This window comes from Papio anubis, chromosome 10 (assembly GCF_008728515.1).
Source record: "Papio anubis isolate 15944 chromosome 10, Panubis1.0, whole genome shotgun sequence".
NCBI lineage: Eukaryota > Metazoa > Chordata > Mammalia > Primates > Cercopithecidae > Papio > Papio anubis.
Window position 1 is genome coordinate 74,461,540 of NC_044985.1, and position 20,196 is coordinate 74,481,735.

Genomic DNA, 20,196 nt, shown 5'->3' on the forward strand with positions numbered 1-20,196 from the left:
TGGAGCAGGAGAATCACTTGAGGCCAGGAGTTCAAAACCAACCTGAGCAACTAGCAAGAGCCTATTTCTAAAAAGAAAAAAGAAAAAAAAAAGCCAGGTATGGTGATGTTGATGTGTGCTTATAGTTCTAGCTACTCAGGAGGCTGAGGCAGGAAGATCACTTGGGCCCATGAGTTTGAGGCTGTAGTTTGAGGCAAAGAAGCAAACAAGAAACAAACAAAAAATTCCCCCCAAAACCTCCTTTCACTGATTTGTAAAAGCTCGTATTCATTCTCATGATACAGAGATGTGCCTTGACAGAAATTCTGAACAGATTTCTATATCTCTCTAGCAGAACTTTGTATTGCGGCTTTGAGTAAGAATGCTGAAAAACTCTCCTTTGATCAGTGTAGTCAGCAGCTCTAAGGTGACTCCCAGTGATCCTCATCTTCTGGTATCCATGCTCCTGCGTGTCAGTTGATCTTACTGGTCTGGTTCTAATGAATACAATATGGCACACATTGATGGGAAGTCACAGCCAAGATTAGGCAACAAAAGGACTCTAGCTTCCAACTTGCTTAACCTTTCTTGGTCTCTCACTGGCTCACTGACCAAAGCCAGTTGTCATGTTATGAATTACCCTATGGTGAGGCCTTCATGGTAAGACACTGAGAGAGGTTTCCAGACAACAGCCAGAGAAGAATTGCAATCCTTAGGCCAAAAGTTTGGGAAGAACTAAATCCTTCTCCAGTGGAACCTGGAATGACTGCAGCCCAGTTGACACCTTGATTACAACCTTGTAGGAAACCTTAGTCCAAGAATCATAGCAAAGCTGTATCCAGGTTCCCAACACAGAAGTTGTGAGATAAAGCTTGCTGTTTTAAGCTGCCAAGTTTTAGGCTAATTTGTTATTCAGCAATAGATAATGATACACTCAATTTTCTTCAATGGGCAGAATTAAATTCATAAAGCATTTGATACCTGCTCACAGTATACCAGTAGCTCATTAATTGTACAAATTTTGAGATCACTTGAAGAACGCCAAGTTTGAGAGTCAGGAGAGTAACCAGTAGTGACTATCATAACGTGACTCTTTCTTCTATTTTATTTATAGACTTACAACCCTGTTTGACAATTCATAAATAAAAATGCCTTGCAATAGATTGCTGACAAATAACCAAACAAATGCAGTCTTAGGAAAAAAATACTCAGGCACTTCATGTTGGTTTGCTACAAAAAAGATAGCTAGGTTTTATCGTAGAATGCTCCCTTATTGAAACAGAACTAACAATTTTTAAATAAAATGCAAGGCATTTAGGCTGGGCATGGTGGCTCACACCTGTAATCTCAACACTCTGGGAGGCCGAGGTGGGTGGATCACCTGAGCTTAAGAGTTTGAGACCACTCTGGCCAACAACGTGGTGAAGCCCCGTCTGTACTAAAAAAAAAATACAAAAATTAGTCAGGCGTGGTGGGGCATACCTATAGTCTCAGCTACTCAGGAAGCTAGGGCAGGAGGATCGCTTGAACCCAGGAGACGGGAAGGTTGCAATGAGCCGAGATCGCAGTACTGCGCTCCAGACTGGGTGACAGAGCGAAACTCTATTGCAAAAAAAAAACAAAAACAAAAAAAATTCAAGGCATTTGCTTACTCAAAAACAAAAGCGATATTTATCATTTGAACACTGGAAAATACAGAGCAGCCCAGAAAGAAAACAAAATTTAAATTTCCTATTATCCTACCTCCTAAAGACAATCACTATCAACATTTTGGTGTATAGCTGGTAGGTGAAATTTTCAGGTCCTCCTTTTCCTGAAATATGTGCAAACTGGATGGCTAGAGTTTTGGGAATCATCTCAAGGTGTAAAAATGAGGGTCTCATTGTAAGGATGGTGTGAAAGCTGGGTGAAAAGTAGAAGGGCTGTGGTTCTCAGGCAACATCTTAAATCAGCCAGCCTGAACTACCTTCCTCCAGACTTTTATGTGTCAGAAAAACTCCTAATTTGTTTAAGTCTTTGTTTTAGGTTCCTATTATTTGCAGTCAAACATAATTCCTCACTGACACAATGTCTAAGATAACAATATGGTGATTCCTTATTCATGAGATAGCTGTTTTGATGAGATTGTGTCAGGTTCATATTGACAGCCATTGCCACCATTCTCATACCAAACAATGAACAAACACATGTTGTGTAACTGATACTTTGTCGGGTTCTGTTTTGGGCACACAAAATGAATCAGGTGCGGATCACAACTTCAGAGGTCTTATAAACTACTTGTTAAAGTGAGGTTTTGGACTAACTGGAAAGAATGACAATCTCAAGATACATTAATGGAGAAGAAAGAAATCATTCTCTGGGGAACAGATCAAATATGATTCAAGGAGCAGTGGAAAACAGACATGAAAAAAATCTAACCTTAAAAACAAATTAAGCATATTTAGAAATGTGAAATGGCATTTTCCTGCCTAAATTAGACACCAAATTATACTTTCATTTGGATCATTGTTTGTGTTGTAAATGTTATCTGTGTCTTTTGCCCATATATTGGGAGTAATTTCTAATAGTAATAGATTAAGTGGAAACTTGCATAATAGTCTGAATTATCTTTAAAATCCCCTAAAATAGCCGTAACGTATAGTCTACAGTCTATCATCCAGGTTTGGAATGGATCATTGATCATTGCCAACTGGGGACCTCAATAAGTTGTGTATTGGAGCCATATTAAACAAGAAAGATGTATCTTTAAGTACTAGGATCACACTTAGTTTAGCTTACACTTGAACTTTGCCCACACTAAAACAACTTGTGAAAACAGAAACACTCTGAAGCATAGTTCAAATCATTTCTTACATCATGGTCACTCCAGTGCATAAGCATATGGAGAAGAGTGGAGAGAGGAATTGTTCTCACTGTGCAAATTGTTCTTTCTCTCTCTCTTTTCTTCTCTCATGTGTAGCTAAATTTAGTGTGCATATGATGTAACTCCTCTGTGTTTATGTAAGTCCTAATCCTCTATCTGAAACCACTTCAGAAAGCCAATACTTTTTTTAATCAAAGAAAAGGCATCCAAATTTATTTAATGTGTATACGTGGGGAGAATCACAAAGTGATTACCCCAGAAAGCCAACAGTTTTTATTATATACCTATATGACCAAAGGCTTCTTTAAAGGCATTACAAATCACCAAAGGCCAATGGTAACTTGGTAATTTGCATGACGGACTGACGACTTAAGGGTATTTTTTTTTTTTTTTTGGCGTTTTCTAAAGTATATGTACTTAAGTGTGCTGGGTAGTGAAAGGAAGAGGAGTGAGGGGGTCTCCTAATTGCCAGTGGACCTACTCATCCTTGAAATCGACTACTGGCTTAGGTCCATTGCTGGGTTAGTTCAGCTATGATAACGTGACCCAGCCATTATGTGAGCCAGATTGCCCAGGTGCATTTTGACACCTTGAGCAAATTGAAGAGGTGTAGAAAGGTACTTAAGCATAAAGGGACTATTTAGGTGGGACAAGAAATAGCTCCTGAAGCATGAGACCATAAGGAAAGATGACCCAGTCTCAACTCAAAGTTGGGGATAGAGCCATACAATGTTATAACTCAAAGGCATCATTGAGAGAGAGTCCAGAGGTGAGAAAACCCTAAGTGCCAATTAAAGGAATATAAATGTGTTTATAGGTTTCAGTTTCACCCCTTCCAACTGGAAAATAATTATTCAGGTCTCATGGAGAACTGTAAAGTCTTAGGACTGACATTATCCAATTCACTGAATTGGAAAACATCAATAAAACAAATGGCTTGGCTTTTTAGCCACCAAAATGTTAATACAGTCATGCATTGGTTAACAGTGGGAATACAGTCTCAGAACTGCATCTTCAGGCAATTTTGTTGTTGTGCAAACATCAGAGTGCACTTACACAAACCTAGATGAAATAGTCTATTACACTCCTAGGCTATCTGGTATGGGCTAGTGCTCCTACCCTACAAACCTGTACAGCATGTTACTGTAGTGAATACTGTAGGCAATTGTAACACAATGATAAATATTTGCATATCTAAACATATCTAAATATAGAAAAGGTACAGTAAAAATACAGTATAAAAAATGATACGCTGAATAGGGCAGCTTCATCATAATCTTATGGGACCACCGTCATATACGTGATCTGTCAGTAACTGAAACGTCATTATGCAGGGCATGACTGTATATGGGTATGTTTATGAAGCAGATTACAAAAGGCAGCATTATAATTTTTTATTCTGGAATTACACTTTAAACTATATTGCAAAGTCAAGTGATGGATCCCAGGCTGGGGCTGATGAGCACTGATGATCATTATTTTACAGGTAGGAAAACTGGGGATGAGAGAAGGAGGGAAATTCACTCTGAGTTACAGTGCTGATCTGTCTCTAGGCCTGGAATCCAAGTTTCTTGACTCCCAGTTCAGACCCTCCCTGAACTCATTAAGGAAATTCAGGATGGGAGTCAGGGTAGAGTGGTTTGGAACTTCAGTGAATACTATTTGCATATAAAATGTTCTATATTGGACAAATGTTTTCATTTAATTGTTATACCAACTACTGTTAAATCCCTTTTTAATAAATTAAGTTAAAATAAATAAAGTGGGTTTGGTTTGTCAGATTTTGATTTTCATAGTAAGTTATTTTTTAAGTAACCATTAGTACTGGGTATTTTTGAAGACATCATCTAATACTATACTATCAAAATAATGTCATGTCTGTTAATGGGAAATTGAAGCAGAAAATATATATAAAGGTGCATGCATTAAATGAATACTAAATATCTTTCAATGCCTGCAAACATGGAGATAAGAATCGTGCAAAAGCAACTTTGTGGGCTGGTCCCATACAGACAATGACACATGAAAAAAACACAGAAGGAGGATGGTGAACACTGAGTTTTAGGTGACATATCTAGCAATGGAATTATTATAAAATGGATCAGCCCATTTAACATAGACAAATGGAGAAAAACTATTAATAGGATGTCAATTAAAAGAAGAGATCATAAAAATAGATTAAAAACAAAACAAAAACATAACCTAACTATATGCTATCTATGATATACTCAATTGAAATATAAGTCAGTTAAAGTCCAAAAGGATGGAAAAACTATGCCACAAAAACATAAATCAAAATGGAGCTGGAGTGGCTGTATTAACACCAAAATCGACTTCAGTGCAAAGAAAATTAGTAGGCTAAAGAATGACATGTCATAATGAGAATTGGGTCAATTCACCAAGAAGTCATAACAATCCTAAATGTGTATTTACCTAACAACCGAGGGTCAAAGTACAGTCATGTACTGCATAACAACGTCTCCATCAACAACCAACCCCATATAAAGGAGTGGTCCCATAAGATTATAAAACCTTATTTATTTATTTATTTTTATTTATTTTGTTTTTTGAGACGGGGTTTCACTCTTGTTGCCCAGGCTAGAGTGCAATGGCGCAACCTTGGCTCACCACAACCTCCGTGTCCTGAGTTCAAGCGATTCTCCTGCCTCAGCCTCCTAAGTAACTGGGATTACAGGCATGTGCCACCACGCCCAACTAATTTTGTATTTTTAGTAGAGATAGGGTTTCTCCATGTTGGTCAGGCTGGTCTTGAACTCCCAACCTCAGGTGATCTGTCCCCCTTGGCCTCCCAAAGTGCTGTGATTACAGGCGGGAGCCACTGCGCCCAGCCTATAATACCATATTTGAATGTACCTTTTCTATGTTTAGATTTGTTTAGATACACAAACACTTACCTTTTTGTTACAATTGCCTACAGTATTCAGTATAGTAACATACTGTACATGTTTGTAGCCTAGGAGCAATAGGCTAGACCATAAAGCCTAGGTGTGTAGTAGGCTATACCATCTAGGTTTGTGTAAGCACACTCTAAGATGTTCATATGATGACAAAATTGCCTTAAGGACACAGTTCTCAGAACATATTCCTGTTGTTAAGTGATGCATGACTGTACATGAAGCAAACACTAACAGAATTGAAAGGAGAAATGGCCAAATTCACAATTATAGCTGCAGATGTTAACACCTCACTTTCAGTTATCTATAAGACTAATAGACAGAAAATCAGCAAGTATATACAGTATGATTGGGAAGTTTTTTTCTGTAAAGGGTCAGAGAGTGAACACATTAGGCTTCCCAGGCACATATATTCTGTCACAAATTCTCCATATTTTACAACTTTTTCTTAGCTCAAGGGCAGTACAAAAACAGGCTATGAGCCAGATTTCACTGGTAAGCTTTAGTTGGCTGACTCTGAATATAGAAGAATTGAACCACATCATCAACCCACTGGATCAAATTAACATTTATAGAAAACCACCTATGCCAAAACAGAAGATCACACATTCTCTTCAAGGGCATATAAAACAGCACCAAGATAGACTATAGCCTAGGTCACAAAACAAACCTCAACAAATTTAAAAGAATTGAAATCATACAAAGTGTGTTCTCTGAGTATAATAGCATGAAATCAGTAATAGGAAAATATCCACACACTTAGAAATTAAACAACACCCTCTTTTTTTTCTTTTTTTTTCTTTTTTTTTTGGTACAGAGTCTTGCTCTGTCACCCAGGCTGGAGTGCACTGGCATGATCTCGGCTCACTGCAACCTCCACCTCCTGGGTTTAAGCGATTCTCCTTCCTCAACCTCCTGAGTAGCTGGGACTACAGGTGCGTGCCACCACGCCTGGCTAATTTTTTGTATTTTTAGTAGAGACAGGTTTTCACTGTGTTAGCCAGGATGGTCTGGATCTCCTGCCCCGTGATCTGCCCGCCTCGGCCTCCCAAAGTGCTGGGATTACAGGCATGAGCCATCGCACCTGGCCCTAACCAACACACTTCTAAATAACCCAAGGATCAACAAGGCAGTTTCAAGAAAAATGAGAAAATATTTCAAACTGATCATAAATGAAAACATAACATACCAGAAATTTGCAGGATACAACTAAAGCAATGATTAGAGGGAAACTTATAGCATCCAATGTTTATTTTAAAATGAAGTAAAGTCTCAAATCAGTAACCGAAGGTTCTACTTTAAGAAACTAAAAAAGAGGAGTAAAATAACCTAAAGCAAGGATAAAGAAGGCAATATTTAAAATAACAGCAGAAATCAATGAAATATAATAGAAAATAGAAAAACAAAAGAAATTCAATGAAACCAAAAGCTAGTTCTTTGGAAAAGTCAATGAAATTAATAAACTTCAAGCCAGATTGACAAAAAAAAAAAAAAGAGAGAAATTACAAAAATTACTAATATAAGGAAGAAAGAAGGGGATATCACTATAGACCCCATAGACATTAAAAGGATAATAAGGAAATGCTATGAACAACTCTATACACATAAATTTGACAACTGTGAGAAAAGGAATCAATTCCTCAAAACTCCCAAGCTACCAAAACTCACCCAAGATGAAACAGACAATATGAATAGTCCTATATGTATTAAAGCAATTAAATTTGTAGTTTAAAAGTTTTTTGAAAACAGAAATCTCCAGGTTGAGGTGGCTTCACTTCAACCAAATGTATGATTGACAGATTCAAGCATACATTTAAAGAAATAAGAACAATGGTTTAAATGGGATAGAAATATGTTTCCCTTTCATGTAAGTAAAGTTCAAAACTAAGCAGTCTAGGGCTGGTGTGGTAACTCCATGGTCCCCATATTGTTTATGTCTTGTCACTCTGCCATCCTCAATTTGTTACTTAAACTAATGATCAAAGGTGGCTGCTCAAACCATGTATTAGTTATCTATTGAAGTGGAACAAAAACTGAACTACTTAAGACAGCATCCATTTATTATCTCACAGTTTCTGTAGGTCAGGAGTCCTGGAATGACTTAGCTGGATGTCTTTGCCTAAAAGTTTCACATAGGGCTACAATCAAAGAATCTTCCAGTGCTACATTCTCATCTCTCAATTAGGAAAGGATCTACTTCCAAGAGCAACCATTCTCTAAAGACATCTCTCATTATCATGAAAGGTAGAATGTGTTTGCAACTGAGTGGTCTTTCAGCATGCTCCCTGCCAATAGAATACAGGGGTCCAATGGCCTCATCATTTTGTACTATTTTTGTCTCTTTCATTCCAAACTGGCAGTGTCTTAGCAGAAATAAATCTCCTGAGAACTTTGTAGATCTTTTGTGAATTTCTGGAGTTCATGCCATTAGATAAAAGCCACACCTACAAAATCTCTTCTCTACCTTGTGCTCCTGCAGAGACTGCTGAGGGACAAATTCTTAAATTTCTTTGAGGCTTTAGTATTTGATCAAAAGGATCTGTGAGACCTACTCTTAATTCTTTAAAAGGGCCAATTATGTGACTGAATAGTATTCCAAAGAACCACTTTTTATCTTGGAAGATATTAACAAAGGAGTTTACAATTATACTCTTGGCTTCATCTTTAGATTTTCTCTCCTGGCAGTGCTCTGGATTTAAACTTTGTTCAAAATCATGTCTTTATTTTATCATCTTTTGCTGCCTAGAGAGGCTGAGAGTTTTCAAAATCATCAACTTAACATTTTTTCTCTCAACTTCTCTCTTTTCTTTCAAATCTTACTATAAGCAGCAAGACAGAACTGGGTTGCACCTTCAACACGTTGCTTGGAAATCTCCTTAGATAGATTATCAAATTCATTAAGCATATTCTCTGCTTTTTGCCTAACTGCAGAAAATACTGTTGCTAAGATTTTTGCAACAGCATAACAAAGATCTCCATTCCTCCAAGGTTCCTCACTTCCTTTTGAGTCTTTACCAACAGCATCCTCAAAGTCCAGATTTCTACTAACAGTCTATTCATGGAAATCTAGGTTTTTCTGTAACATTTCTTCTCAAAATCCTTCTAGCTTCCACCCACTGCTTGGTTCCAAAATCAAGTCTACATTTTTAGGCATTTGTTATGGCAGCACTCCATTTCAGCACAGGGTTCAATCAGAGAAGAAGAAATACTACACACACACACACACACACACACACACACACAGGGTGGGGGGCAGAGGGGTGTTGATTGTCCTTAATTGTAGGAGCTAGTTAAACAGTATCTATGAGTCTCTTGTCTTCACATCTGATGCTGGAGTTTTAAGTCCACAAGGCAGGCAGAATCAGAAAGAGATGATAAAGATCAAGAACAAATAAGAACCTATAAGCATGAGGTTGAAGACTGCTATGATTTGAATGTTTGCTCTCTCCACAACTCATGGTGAAATTCAGTTGCCATTGTGACAGTATCATGAAGTGGGACTTTTAAGAGATGTTTAGGTCATAAAAGCTCAACTCTCATGAATAGAATAATGCTGTTATTGCAGGAGTGGGTTCATTATCACAGGGGTGGGTTTGCCTCCCTGCTTTGCCCTTACGCCATGGGAGGATGCAGCAACAAGGTATTTACAAGATGCCAGTCCCCTGATCTTAGACTTTCCAGCCTCCAATTGTGAGCCAATAACTTTTTGTTCATTATAAATTACTTAGTCTGTAGTATTCTGTTACAGGAGCACAAAAATGAACTAATAGCCCCATGAGGACAGATTGAAACCTGTGCCAGTTATTAATGCCTCTAACCATGGTAGCATGAGTATCTTGAAGAAGCCAAGGCTCACTGTCACAGCCAAACACAATACACATGACCCAGGAGTCAGAAGCTGAAGGAAAATCCAGGAGAACATGGAGCAGTTGCTGCTTCACAGCACTGAGGTGAGTCAGCAGATCAGTGACAAGGTGTGAGAGCTACAGAATGGCTGATGTCCTCTACCTCTCCTACAAGAATCTTCCTGTGGCCTTCTCTCAGTGGAAACATACAGGAAAGAGAATTCTGGAAAAGGTGGCTCAGCCTGGCTAAATGGACATGTTATCAAGTCACCACACACCATCATATTTGTAGTTCAACCAGTGGAAAGGAAGAAGGATATGAAGATCTCACCCTCTTCTAATTAAGGACACATCATCAAAGGGATACCTGGCTCTTCTACTTTAACCCCATTGGCTGAAACTTAGTCAGTGAGTGACTACACTTAGCTACGAAGGAGGTAGAAAATATAGTCTTCATTCCTGGGCCAGGAATTGTGGGCCTAGGGAAGGAAGAAGGATGGCTATTGGGAGATGACTTGCAGTCTCTGCCGCAGTATACTTGGCTCTGCTCCGAATGTCATTTCCTCCTTCTCTGTTTGGCAAACTCTAGTTCACCCCTATAGATCCAGCTCAATTATCATCCCTCCGGCAAAGCCTTCGCTCTTTGTTTTTCCATTGGGTTTTATAAATCCCTATACCTTGGCACTTTCTAGTTTATTCATTTACCAAGTTTTAAGTCCCTCCATATGTCCAGTATTGCTCTGGGAACTGGGGATTTAGCAGTGACAAAACAAAGTCCTTTCCTTTACAAAGCTTATTGCTTCATAATTATTTATGATCCTTTGTACTCTAAGGCTGTCCCAAATTCAGAGAAAAGAAGAACAAGATTCATGGGTAATTTCAAGCAATTTTATTCCTGACTAAAAATGTAAATCTGTTATCTAGAATTACAGTTGAATAATTAAGTCTTCAAAAGTACATCATATTCCTTCCTATTAATCACAACGGTAATATTTATGATTCATAAATCATGTCTATTTTAGGGAATCATGGGCCTTGAAAAGATCTTGGAGATTATCTGATAAAACCACCTCAGTTTACATGAGAAGTCTGAGTCTTGAGTCACCGAGATTATATGCCTAGGATTTTGTGCCAGGTTAGTGCCAGGGCAGGAAGTAGAACCTAAGAATATTAATTCGTATACAGATGCCCTCGATATTTTGTATTTTCATAAAACAAAAACAGAGTTTTAAAAAATTCAGTTGCGTTTATAAAATTAGTCTTTCCAAAAATTATAGCTTCAAACTTCAGATGAAAAAAATTTGTCATAAGAATAGGGGTATGTTCGGGCATATGTGTATGTGATAGTTTTAAGGACAGTTTCTAGTTCCAATGTGTGAAAAATATAAATCATTTGAACATAAACATATTAAAGAGTGATAATATGGATGTAAAATGTTACAAGTTACATTTTAAGTGTGACAGATGAAACCTTACATCAAGCTCTATATAGCCCTTTTCTAAAATTTCATGGACTCTATTAGAGTTCTGCTTCATGTTAATTTGATATCTGTAATAGTACTCTCTCTCTCTCTTAAAAACTGAAAAATCAGAGCTTTAGTTGAAAATTGACATTAAAAAAGAAAGCCATTTGAGCAGCAGTTTTAAGCAGCCTCTGAATTCTAACACACATCTTTGCTCTTTGAACCTTTGCTCCCACACACCAACAGATGCTGTCTTAAACACACACCCCCACATTCGCACCTCCACGCTCAGCCTCTCATCCCCCCTCACAAAGCTCTGACACATTTGTTCTACCTCCTTCATCTTGGGGAGACAGCGTGAAGGATAAATGAAAGTCAGGAGCACAGATGCATAATGTATAAATGTGTGTACTACACAAAACCTATGGGAAAAAACCTCCTGTGAAATAAATAGTATTAATTTATTTCATAAAAATCTAGTTTCAGTAGAATTAATGAAGATATAGCCACTTCTTTCAGGTGAAATTCATGAGATTAAAAGTGAAGATTATGACGCAGAGTTTAATTTGATCCATTTTTAATCACAATGTTTCTGAGCAAATACAATAAATCAACGATTTCTTTAAAAAGGATATAAGACAGTGCTGCTGAATTAGCTCTAATAGTCCTACAAGAAGAAATAACAGTTTCTTTTTTTTTTGATGTTGCAGGAAGATTAAATTTAACTCACTAAATTTTGCCTTGGAGCTTAAAGTCTTTGATTCTGCACTATATTTAGATTTAGGAGGATACAATTAGATCAAAAGTTATATTTTTAATGTACATGAATATGAAAAATCATCAATGCTACTGCTAAAATATACCAGCCAGGAACTGTGGGAAATCCAAAGTTACTGAGTAAGATAGGTGTTATAAAGTCTCTCTGAAGCAGCAGTCATTTACTATATGTTACTGTTGCTGACAAAGCACCTTGTATTTTATATGGTAAATTTTTGTTTATCAAGAATCTTGGAGGTTCTTAAAAGCAATAAACTTATGAAAAACAGGGTAGAACAATGTATACTTTCTCCACTAATGAGTAGAAGGAGCTCGCCTCTGACACAAGCTAAGACTCTAGGGGATGAATGGGATACTTTTGGTCACAAGTAGCAGAAAACCTGACCAAAACTATCTGAAAAGGAAATTTCATGGCACAAGTGACTGAAAAGCCTAATTGTAGGGCCCAGGCTTCAAGCATAACTGGACTCAAGCTAAACAATTCAACAGTAATTGGGTTCCTCTCCATCTTATAATTCCACCTTCTGTGTGTTTTCAGTATCAGGGTCAATGTGGTCATGCTCCAGTCCTTCCATTCTCTTAGGTTCGAGACCAACGAGCAAGAGCAAGTCAGCTTCCCCAGGAACTCAGAGTTACTGACTTAGCCTTGTACTTATCACTGAGCTAATTGCAGTGACTAAGGGAATATGATGGACTGACTGGCTTATGCTTAAGGAATATATTTTGCCTTTGAGTGGGGACAGAGGTATAGTTTTAATCATATGGACTGAGAGTAGGGGAGAATGGGTGAGGAGTAAAACTCAGTAAGAAAATCGAGAGCTGTTGCAGAGACAGAGAATGGATGGGATTGTGGAATACAAACCACATATGCCTACTATAGGAGGAATCTCAATTGTGGCCATAGAGAGATGGTTTTACTGGCTCTGTCAAAATCAGTAGCCCTGGATTAAAGGCACTGATAAAAATGCATAGTAAATCTATCATTTACAAGGCAGATGTGCCCCTGAATCAATTGTATAATGACAATTATACCACTCATCATGCAGTGTTTTTGGTGAGCATTAATAAACCAATGCATGGATTAATAAACCAATGCAATAAAGGATTAATAAACCAATACAATGTCTGAATGCTTGTCTCCTCAAAATTCATATGTTGAAATCCTAACAACAAAAGTGATGGTATTAGGAGGTGGGCACTTTGAAAGGTGATTAGGTTATGAGGGTGGAGCTCTTATGATTGGGATTAGTGCCCTTATAAAAGAGGTACCAGGGCCAGGTTCAGTGGCTCATGCCTGTAATCCCAGCACTTTGGGAGGCCAAGGCAGGCAGATCACCTGAGGTCAGGAGTTCCAGACCAGCCTGGCCAACCTGGTGAAACCTCCTCTCTACTAAAAATACAAAAATTAGCCAAGCATGGTGGTATGGGCATGTGATCCCAGCTACTTGGGAGGCTGAGGCACAAGAATCAAGGTGGCTCACACTGCAATCCAAGCACTGTGGAAGGCAAGGAGTTCAAGGCCAGCATGGCCAACATAGTGTAACCCTTTCTCTAATGCAAATACAAAAAATTAGCCATGTGTGGTGGTGCACACCTGTGGTTCCAGGTATTTGGGAGGTTGAGGCATGAGAACTGCTTGAACCCAGGAGGTGGAGGTTGCAGTGAGCTGAGATTGCACTATTGCACTCCAGCCTGGGCAACACAACACTTAATCACAAAAAATAAAAAATAAAAAATAAAAATAAAGAGACACTAGAGACCCCTTAGTTCCTTCTGCCATGTGAAGACACAGTAAAATGACAGCCGTCTATGAACCAGAAAGTGAACCCTCATCAGAAACACCAAATTTGCCAGCACCTTGATCTTGGACTTCCCAGTCTCTAGAATTATGAGAAGCAAATTTCTGTTGCTAATAAGCCACCCAGTCTATGATATTTTCTTATAGTAGTCCAAACAGACTAAGACAGTGTGTGAACACATAGGTGTTTAATAAATGTCAATTATCTTCCCATTTCCCTTCCAGTCAAATTTTCCTTTCTAAGGTTGGGAGTTCTTCAGAATAGGAAGTAGTTCTATGTCTAATTTATTATTTTTTTAATCTCTAGAATTGAGAACAGTATCAGAACAGTATCTAACACACAGTAGGAAGTTAATGCATGATGAACAAACAGGTGTTAGATATATTAGTTAGGTTATAAGTAAGCTGTTGCAACAAAAAGACTTCAAAATATATAATAATGGCTTAAACAAGGTAAGTGTTTCTTTCTCTTTCATGAAGCAGTCTGGAGCTTCTGGGCAGTGCTTGTTAGGAAGGCACTGTGCTTCTGTAGATCACACAGCTTCCTTTAGTCTTTTTATTCCAGCTTCTCCTTGTTTTCCTCATGGGCATGATCGAAGCTTGCTGACCACCATCACAACTGCATTCCAGCCCAAAGGAAGCAGGAAGATATGCAGGGCAAGCAGCTTTCTCTTAAGAATGTGATGTTACACACTCTCTTCTATTTATATCCCCTTGGGGAAAACTTGGTCAACTGGCTACAAAAAGCTGCAAGGAATGCCTCTAACAAGGCAGTCACATGCAAGATAAAATTCCACTAACAAAAGAAAGATTAGGAGACTGGAAAGGTCCACTAAAAAAAGAAACATTAGGAGACTGGAGGTAGGGGATCAATTAGCCGTCTCTGTCATATGCAGCCATGTGAAGGTCAGAGACATTGGAACCATGGAGAAAACTTTGCCTCATTTTCTCTGCATCATTGCCAGTAAAAAACCAACATGGAAGTGACCCTGAATTATATTTAAGTGTTGTATGTAAATGAGCCTCTCCATGTTAAGGCTAAAGACAGAAGATTAATGAGACTGGATGACTAGTGGATTGACTAAGAAGGATCTTACATGCATTCTAGAAAGCACCTATTTCCTTAATCTCAGCCCACCTAATTTTATGATGTCAGAACCATGAACTTAAATTTTATTTATTTGATTTCATTCTCAATGTTACTTCTCTGGGAATGATTCACCCTCATTCAAATATCTCTTCATATAAACGTGCTAAAGAATATAGGAAGCTTTATTTGAGCTAAGAATTATATTTTCAACCAAAGACATATAAAAGGATCTTAATTGATAAATATACTTACAATCTGTTCTATGTTGAAGGGAGTTGTCCCAATTCAGATATGACATGTTTAAGGCAGTTAGAGTCCCAGAAAATCTGGGGCAGTTCAATTTTAGATATCTGATATTGTCACTAATTCCTAAACATTTCTGAGCACGCATCACCAATATATGTATATTTATTTATTAATATATATGTGTGCACTAACATACATATGAGGTATTATATATGTTATTATAAAATATGTTCTATTATATATATTTTATAATATGTATAAAACATACACTAAAACTAAAATTTTTAAATGTGTGCATTATAAAACATACACCAAAACTGAAATTTTAAAAGGATAAGCTAAAGTCATTACAAATAGAAGTTCTAATATTTAACACTACATGCTTTTGGGGTTCATGCACACAATATGAAAACCACTGTGCTAGTTAATTATAGAATCAGAACCGGAACCTAGGTCTCCTGACTTCTAGTTCACTGGTCTTTCCTCTTAACCTTAATCTTTCCATTGATTTCTCTAATACCTCATTTTAAAGTATAGGGCAGGGTCCAGTACCAAATAAGATGGAGTAAATTCATCCCATTTTAATTTTCCTGTTTAATCAACAACTGCCCTTGACAAAATACATAACTCACTTACCAGAAGATCCTGAAAGGTGGATAAAAGAAGTTGTATTGAGTATGAACTGTTTTTCTCTATACTCTCAACACTTCTGGTTACCAAAATGCGTAGTGCTTTTTTCTCACACCAACCAATTCTCTGACACCTCTGGGTATCTTATAACTCAATCTAATCTGACACTACTACCTGGAGTTAGTGCAGACCCCACAGGGTAAGGGCTCAGTTCCCACAAGACTGCCCCCAGTTCAGACACCAGTTACAAGTCCAGGTTATGACCTGTACTTCTGACCAACCAGCTATAAATCAGGCTCTTGCAACAGCCTTCTTGGGTTCAGTCATTTGGTAAAATGGCTCACAGAACTCAGCGAAACACTTATTTATGTTTACCAGTTAATTCTAAAGGATATTACAATGGACACAGATGAGCAGCCAGATGAAGAGGTACCTAGGGTAAGAACAGAAGAGCAGGAGCTTCTATCCCTGTGGAATTAGGCTGTGCCACCCTCCCCTCATGTGGATGTGCTCACCAACCCAGAATCTCTGTAAACCCCATAATTCAGGTATTGTTATGGTGGTTTCATTATATAGAGCATGATGGAGAGTGAGGCTGGGAAGTTTCAAGCCATGGCAAGGCTTCTCTGGCAACATCAAGTTGCCTCATTACAACAAAAGATGTTCCTATCACCAGGAAATTCCAAGGGGTTTAGGAGCTCTGTATCAGGAACCAGGGTTAAAGACCAAACAATAAAACAAAAGATGCTTCTACCACCTCTGTTGCTTAGGAAATAATAAAGGTTTTAAGAATTCAGTGTAAGACAACAAAAAAAGAAAATTTCAGGCCAATATCCCTGATGAACATTGATGCAAAAATCCTCAATAAAATACTGGCAAACCGAATCCAGCAGCACATCAAAAACCTTATCCACCACGATCAAGTCGTCTTCATCCCTGGCATGCAAAGTTGGTTCAATATATGCAAATCAATAAACATAATTCATCACATAAACAGAACCAATGACAAAAACCAAACGATTATCTCAATAGATGCAGAAAAGGCCTTTGATAAAATTGAACACCCTTTCATGCTAAAAACTCTCAATAAACTAGGTATTGATGGAACGTATCTCAAAATAATAAGAGCTAATTATGACAAACCCAAAGCCAATATCATACTGAATGGACAAAAGCTGGAAGCATTCCCTTTGAAAACCGGCACAAGACAAGGATGCCCTCTCTCACCACTCCTATTCAACATAGTATTGAAAGTTCTGGCCAGGGCAATCAGGCAAGAGAAAGAAAGGGTATTCAAGTAGGAAGAAAGTCAAATTGTCTCTGTTTGCAGATGACATGATTGTATACTTAGAAAACCCCATCGTCTCAGCCCAGAATCTCCTTAGGTTGATAAGCAACTTCAGAAAAGTCTCAGGATACAAAATCAATGTGCAAAAATCACAAGCGTTCCTATACACCAATAATAGACAGAGAGCCAAATCATGAGTGAACTCCATTCACAATTGCTACAAAGAGAATAAAATACGTAGGAATACAACTTGAAGGACCTCTTCAAGGAGAACTACAAACCACTGCTCAAGGAAATAAGAAAGGACACAAACAAATGGAAAAACATTCCATGCTCATGGATAGGAAGAATCAATATCGTGAAAATGGCCATACTGCCCAAAGTAATTTATAGATGCAATGCTATCCCCATCAAGCTACCATTGACTTTCTTCACAGAATTAGAAAAAAATGCTTTAAATTTCATATGGAACCAAAAAGTAGCCCGTTAGCCAAGACATTCCTAAGCAAAAAGAACGAAGCTGGAGGCATCATGCTACTTGACTTCAACCTATACTACAAGGCTGCAGTAACCAAAATAGCATGGTACTGGTACCAAAACAGATACATAGACTAATGGAACAGAACAGAGGCCTCAGAAATAATGCCACACATCTACAACCATCTGATCTTTGACAAACCTGACAAAAATAAGCAATGGGGAAAGGATTCCCTGCTTAATAAATGGTGTTGGGAAAACTGGCTAGCCATATGCAGAAAACTGAAATTGGGCCCCTTCCTTAAATCCTATACAAAAATTAACTCAAGATGGATTAAAGACTTAAACGTAAGATGTAAAACCGTAAAAATCATAGAAGAAATCCTAGGTAATACCATTCAGGGCATAGGGATGGGCAAAGACTTTGTGACTAAAACACCAAAAGCAATGGCAACAAAAGCCAAAATTGACAAATGGAATCTAATTAAACTAAAGAGCTTCTGCAGAGCAAAAGAAACTATCATCAGAGCGAACAGGTAACCTACAGAATGAGAGAAAATTTTGGCAATCTATCCATCTGACTAAGGGCTAATATCCAGAATCTACAAGGGACTTAAAAAAAATTTACAAGAAAAAAAATATGAACAACCCCATCAAAAAGTGGGCAAAGGATATGGACAGACACTTCTCAAAAGAAGACTTTTATGCAGCCAACAAACATATGAAAAAAAACTCATCATCACTGATCATTAGAGAAATGCAAATCAAAACCACAATGAGATACAATCTCATGCCAGTTAGAATGGTGATCATTAAAAAGTGAGGAAACAGCAGATGCTGAAGAGGATGTGGAGAAATAGGAATGCTTTTACACTGTTGGTGGGAGTGTAAATTAGTTCAACCATTGTGGAAGGCAGTGTGGTGATTCCTCAAGGATCTAGAACCAGAAATACCATGTTACCCGGCAATCCCGTTACTGAGTATATACCCAAAGGACTATAAATCATTCTATTACAAACACACATGCACATGTATGTTTTTTGCAGCACTATTTACAATAGCAAAGACTTAGAACCAACCCAAATGCCCATCTGGATAAAGAAATGCCCAGACTGGATAAAGAAAATGTGGCACATATACACCATGGAATACTATGCAGCTATAAAAAAGGGATGAGTTCATGTCCTTTGCAGGGACATGGATGAAGCTGGAAAGCATCATTCTCAGCAAGCTAACATAAGAACAGAAAACTGGGCCGGGTGCAGTAGTCACGCCTGTAATCCCAGCACTTTGGGAGGCCAGGGTGGGCGGATCATGAGGTCAGGAGATCGAGACCATCTGGCTAACAAGGTGAAACTCCGTGTCTACTAAAAATACAAAAAAAGTAGCCAGGCGTGGTGGCAGGTGCCTGTAGTCCCAGCTACTCGGGAGGCTGAGGCAGGAGAATGGCGTGAACTCAGGAGGTGGAGCTTACAGTGAGCCGAGATCATGCCACTGCACTCCGGCCTGGGTGACAGAGTGAGACTCCATCTCAGAAAAAAAGGAATTCAGTATCAGAAACCAGGGGCAGAGAGTATATATATAATATATATATATGTGTGTGTGTGTGTATGTGTGTATATATTTATTATTATTATTTATTTATATATTTATTTCTTATTATTTCACACCAGGTAACTAGGGACTTGAAGAGTCCCTATATTTTATATACAATATATATGTATATATTATATATATAAAATACCAGAATATATATATATAAAATACCAGAAAAAAAAAATATATATATATATGTATATAACACCAGAACTGGGACCTGACGGTGAGTTTCTTGGTTTTTTTCTCACCTCCTAGATACCCAGGCCTGTGTGCAAGAGATGCCTGCAAACTGGAAACAACAATGGGCACAGACAAAAAAAGCCCTTCCCCCGTCCCCCTTAAATCCCTCTTTCTAGCCAGAATACTGGGAAAGGTACAGCCCAACAAGACAGAAATCTTTTAACTATATTTGGTAAGCAAAAGTCTAAGATGTCTCCTAAGATTTCCCATCACTGATGTACATGCCTCGACCTGGAATCGTGAATTTGGTGGAGTTTATTCCTGTGATTAGATTACACTATATGGTATAGTTGACCTTAAGATAGGAAGATTGGCCGGGCGCGGTGGCTCAAGCCTGTAATCCCAGCACTTTGGGAGGCCGAGACGGGTGGATCACGAGGTCAGGAGATCGAGACCATCCTGGCTAACACGGTGAAATCCCCTCTCTACTAAAAAATACAAAAAACTAACCGGGCGAGGTGGTGGGCACCTGTAGTCCCAGCTACTCCGGAGGCTGAGGCAGGAGAATGGCGTAAACCCGGGAGGCAGAGCTTGCAGTGAGCTGAGATCCGGCCACTGCACTCCAGCCTGGGCGACAGAGTGAGACTCCGTCTCAAAAAAAAAAAAAAAAAGATAGGAAGATTATCCAGGTGGTCCTGGTCTAATTGCATGAGCCCTTTAAAAGCTGTTCTCTGGCTACTTGCAGAAAGGGGAAGTCGGGAGATTCAAAACGAGAGATATTAGACATGAAGAAGGTTTTCTTGAGCTAAGATAGAAGGGTCCATTTGGCAAGGGCTGGAAAGTGGCCTCTAAGAGAAGAGTGGTCCCCAGCTGACAGCTAGCAAGATAATGGGGATTTCAGTCTGCTAACTGAAAGGAAATGAATTCTGCCAACAATATGAGGGAATTTGGAAGGTAATTTGCCTGCTTTTGAGGCAAATACTGTGAAAAAAGCCATGCCCCTCCATCATTCCACTAGTACTATTGTAGTAGAGTTGGTTGGTGGG

The 20,196-nt window shown here is 38.4% G+C and overlaps 1 long non-coding RNA gene across 1 annotated transcript; it reads left to right on the plus strand.

Annotated features, from left to right (window-relative positions):
• Positions 1–9,105: 9,105 nt before the first annotated feature.
• LOC108581364 lies at positions 9,106–19,607 on the plus strand. The gene is made up of 3 exons (XR_002516202.2): positions 9,106–9,397; positions 9,506–10,737; positions 19,226–19,607. It is a non-coding gene; the product is annotated as an uncharacterized LOC108581364 (long non-coding RNA).
• The last annotated feature ends 589 nt before the right edge of the window (positions 19,608–20,196 follow it).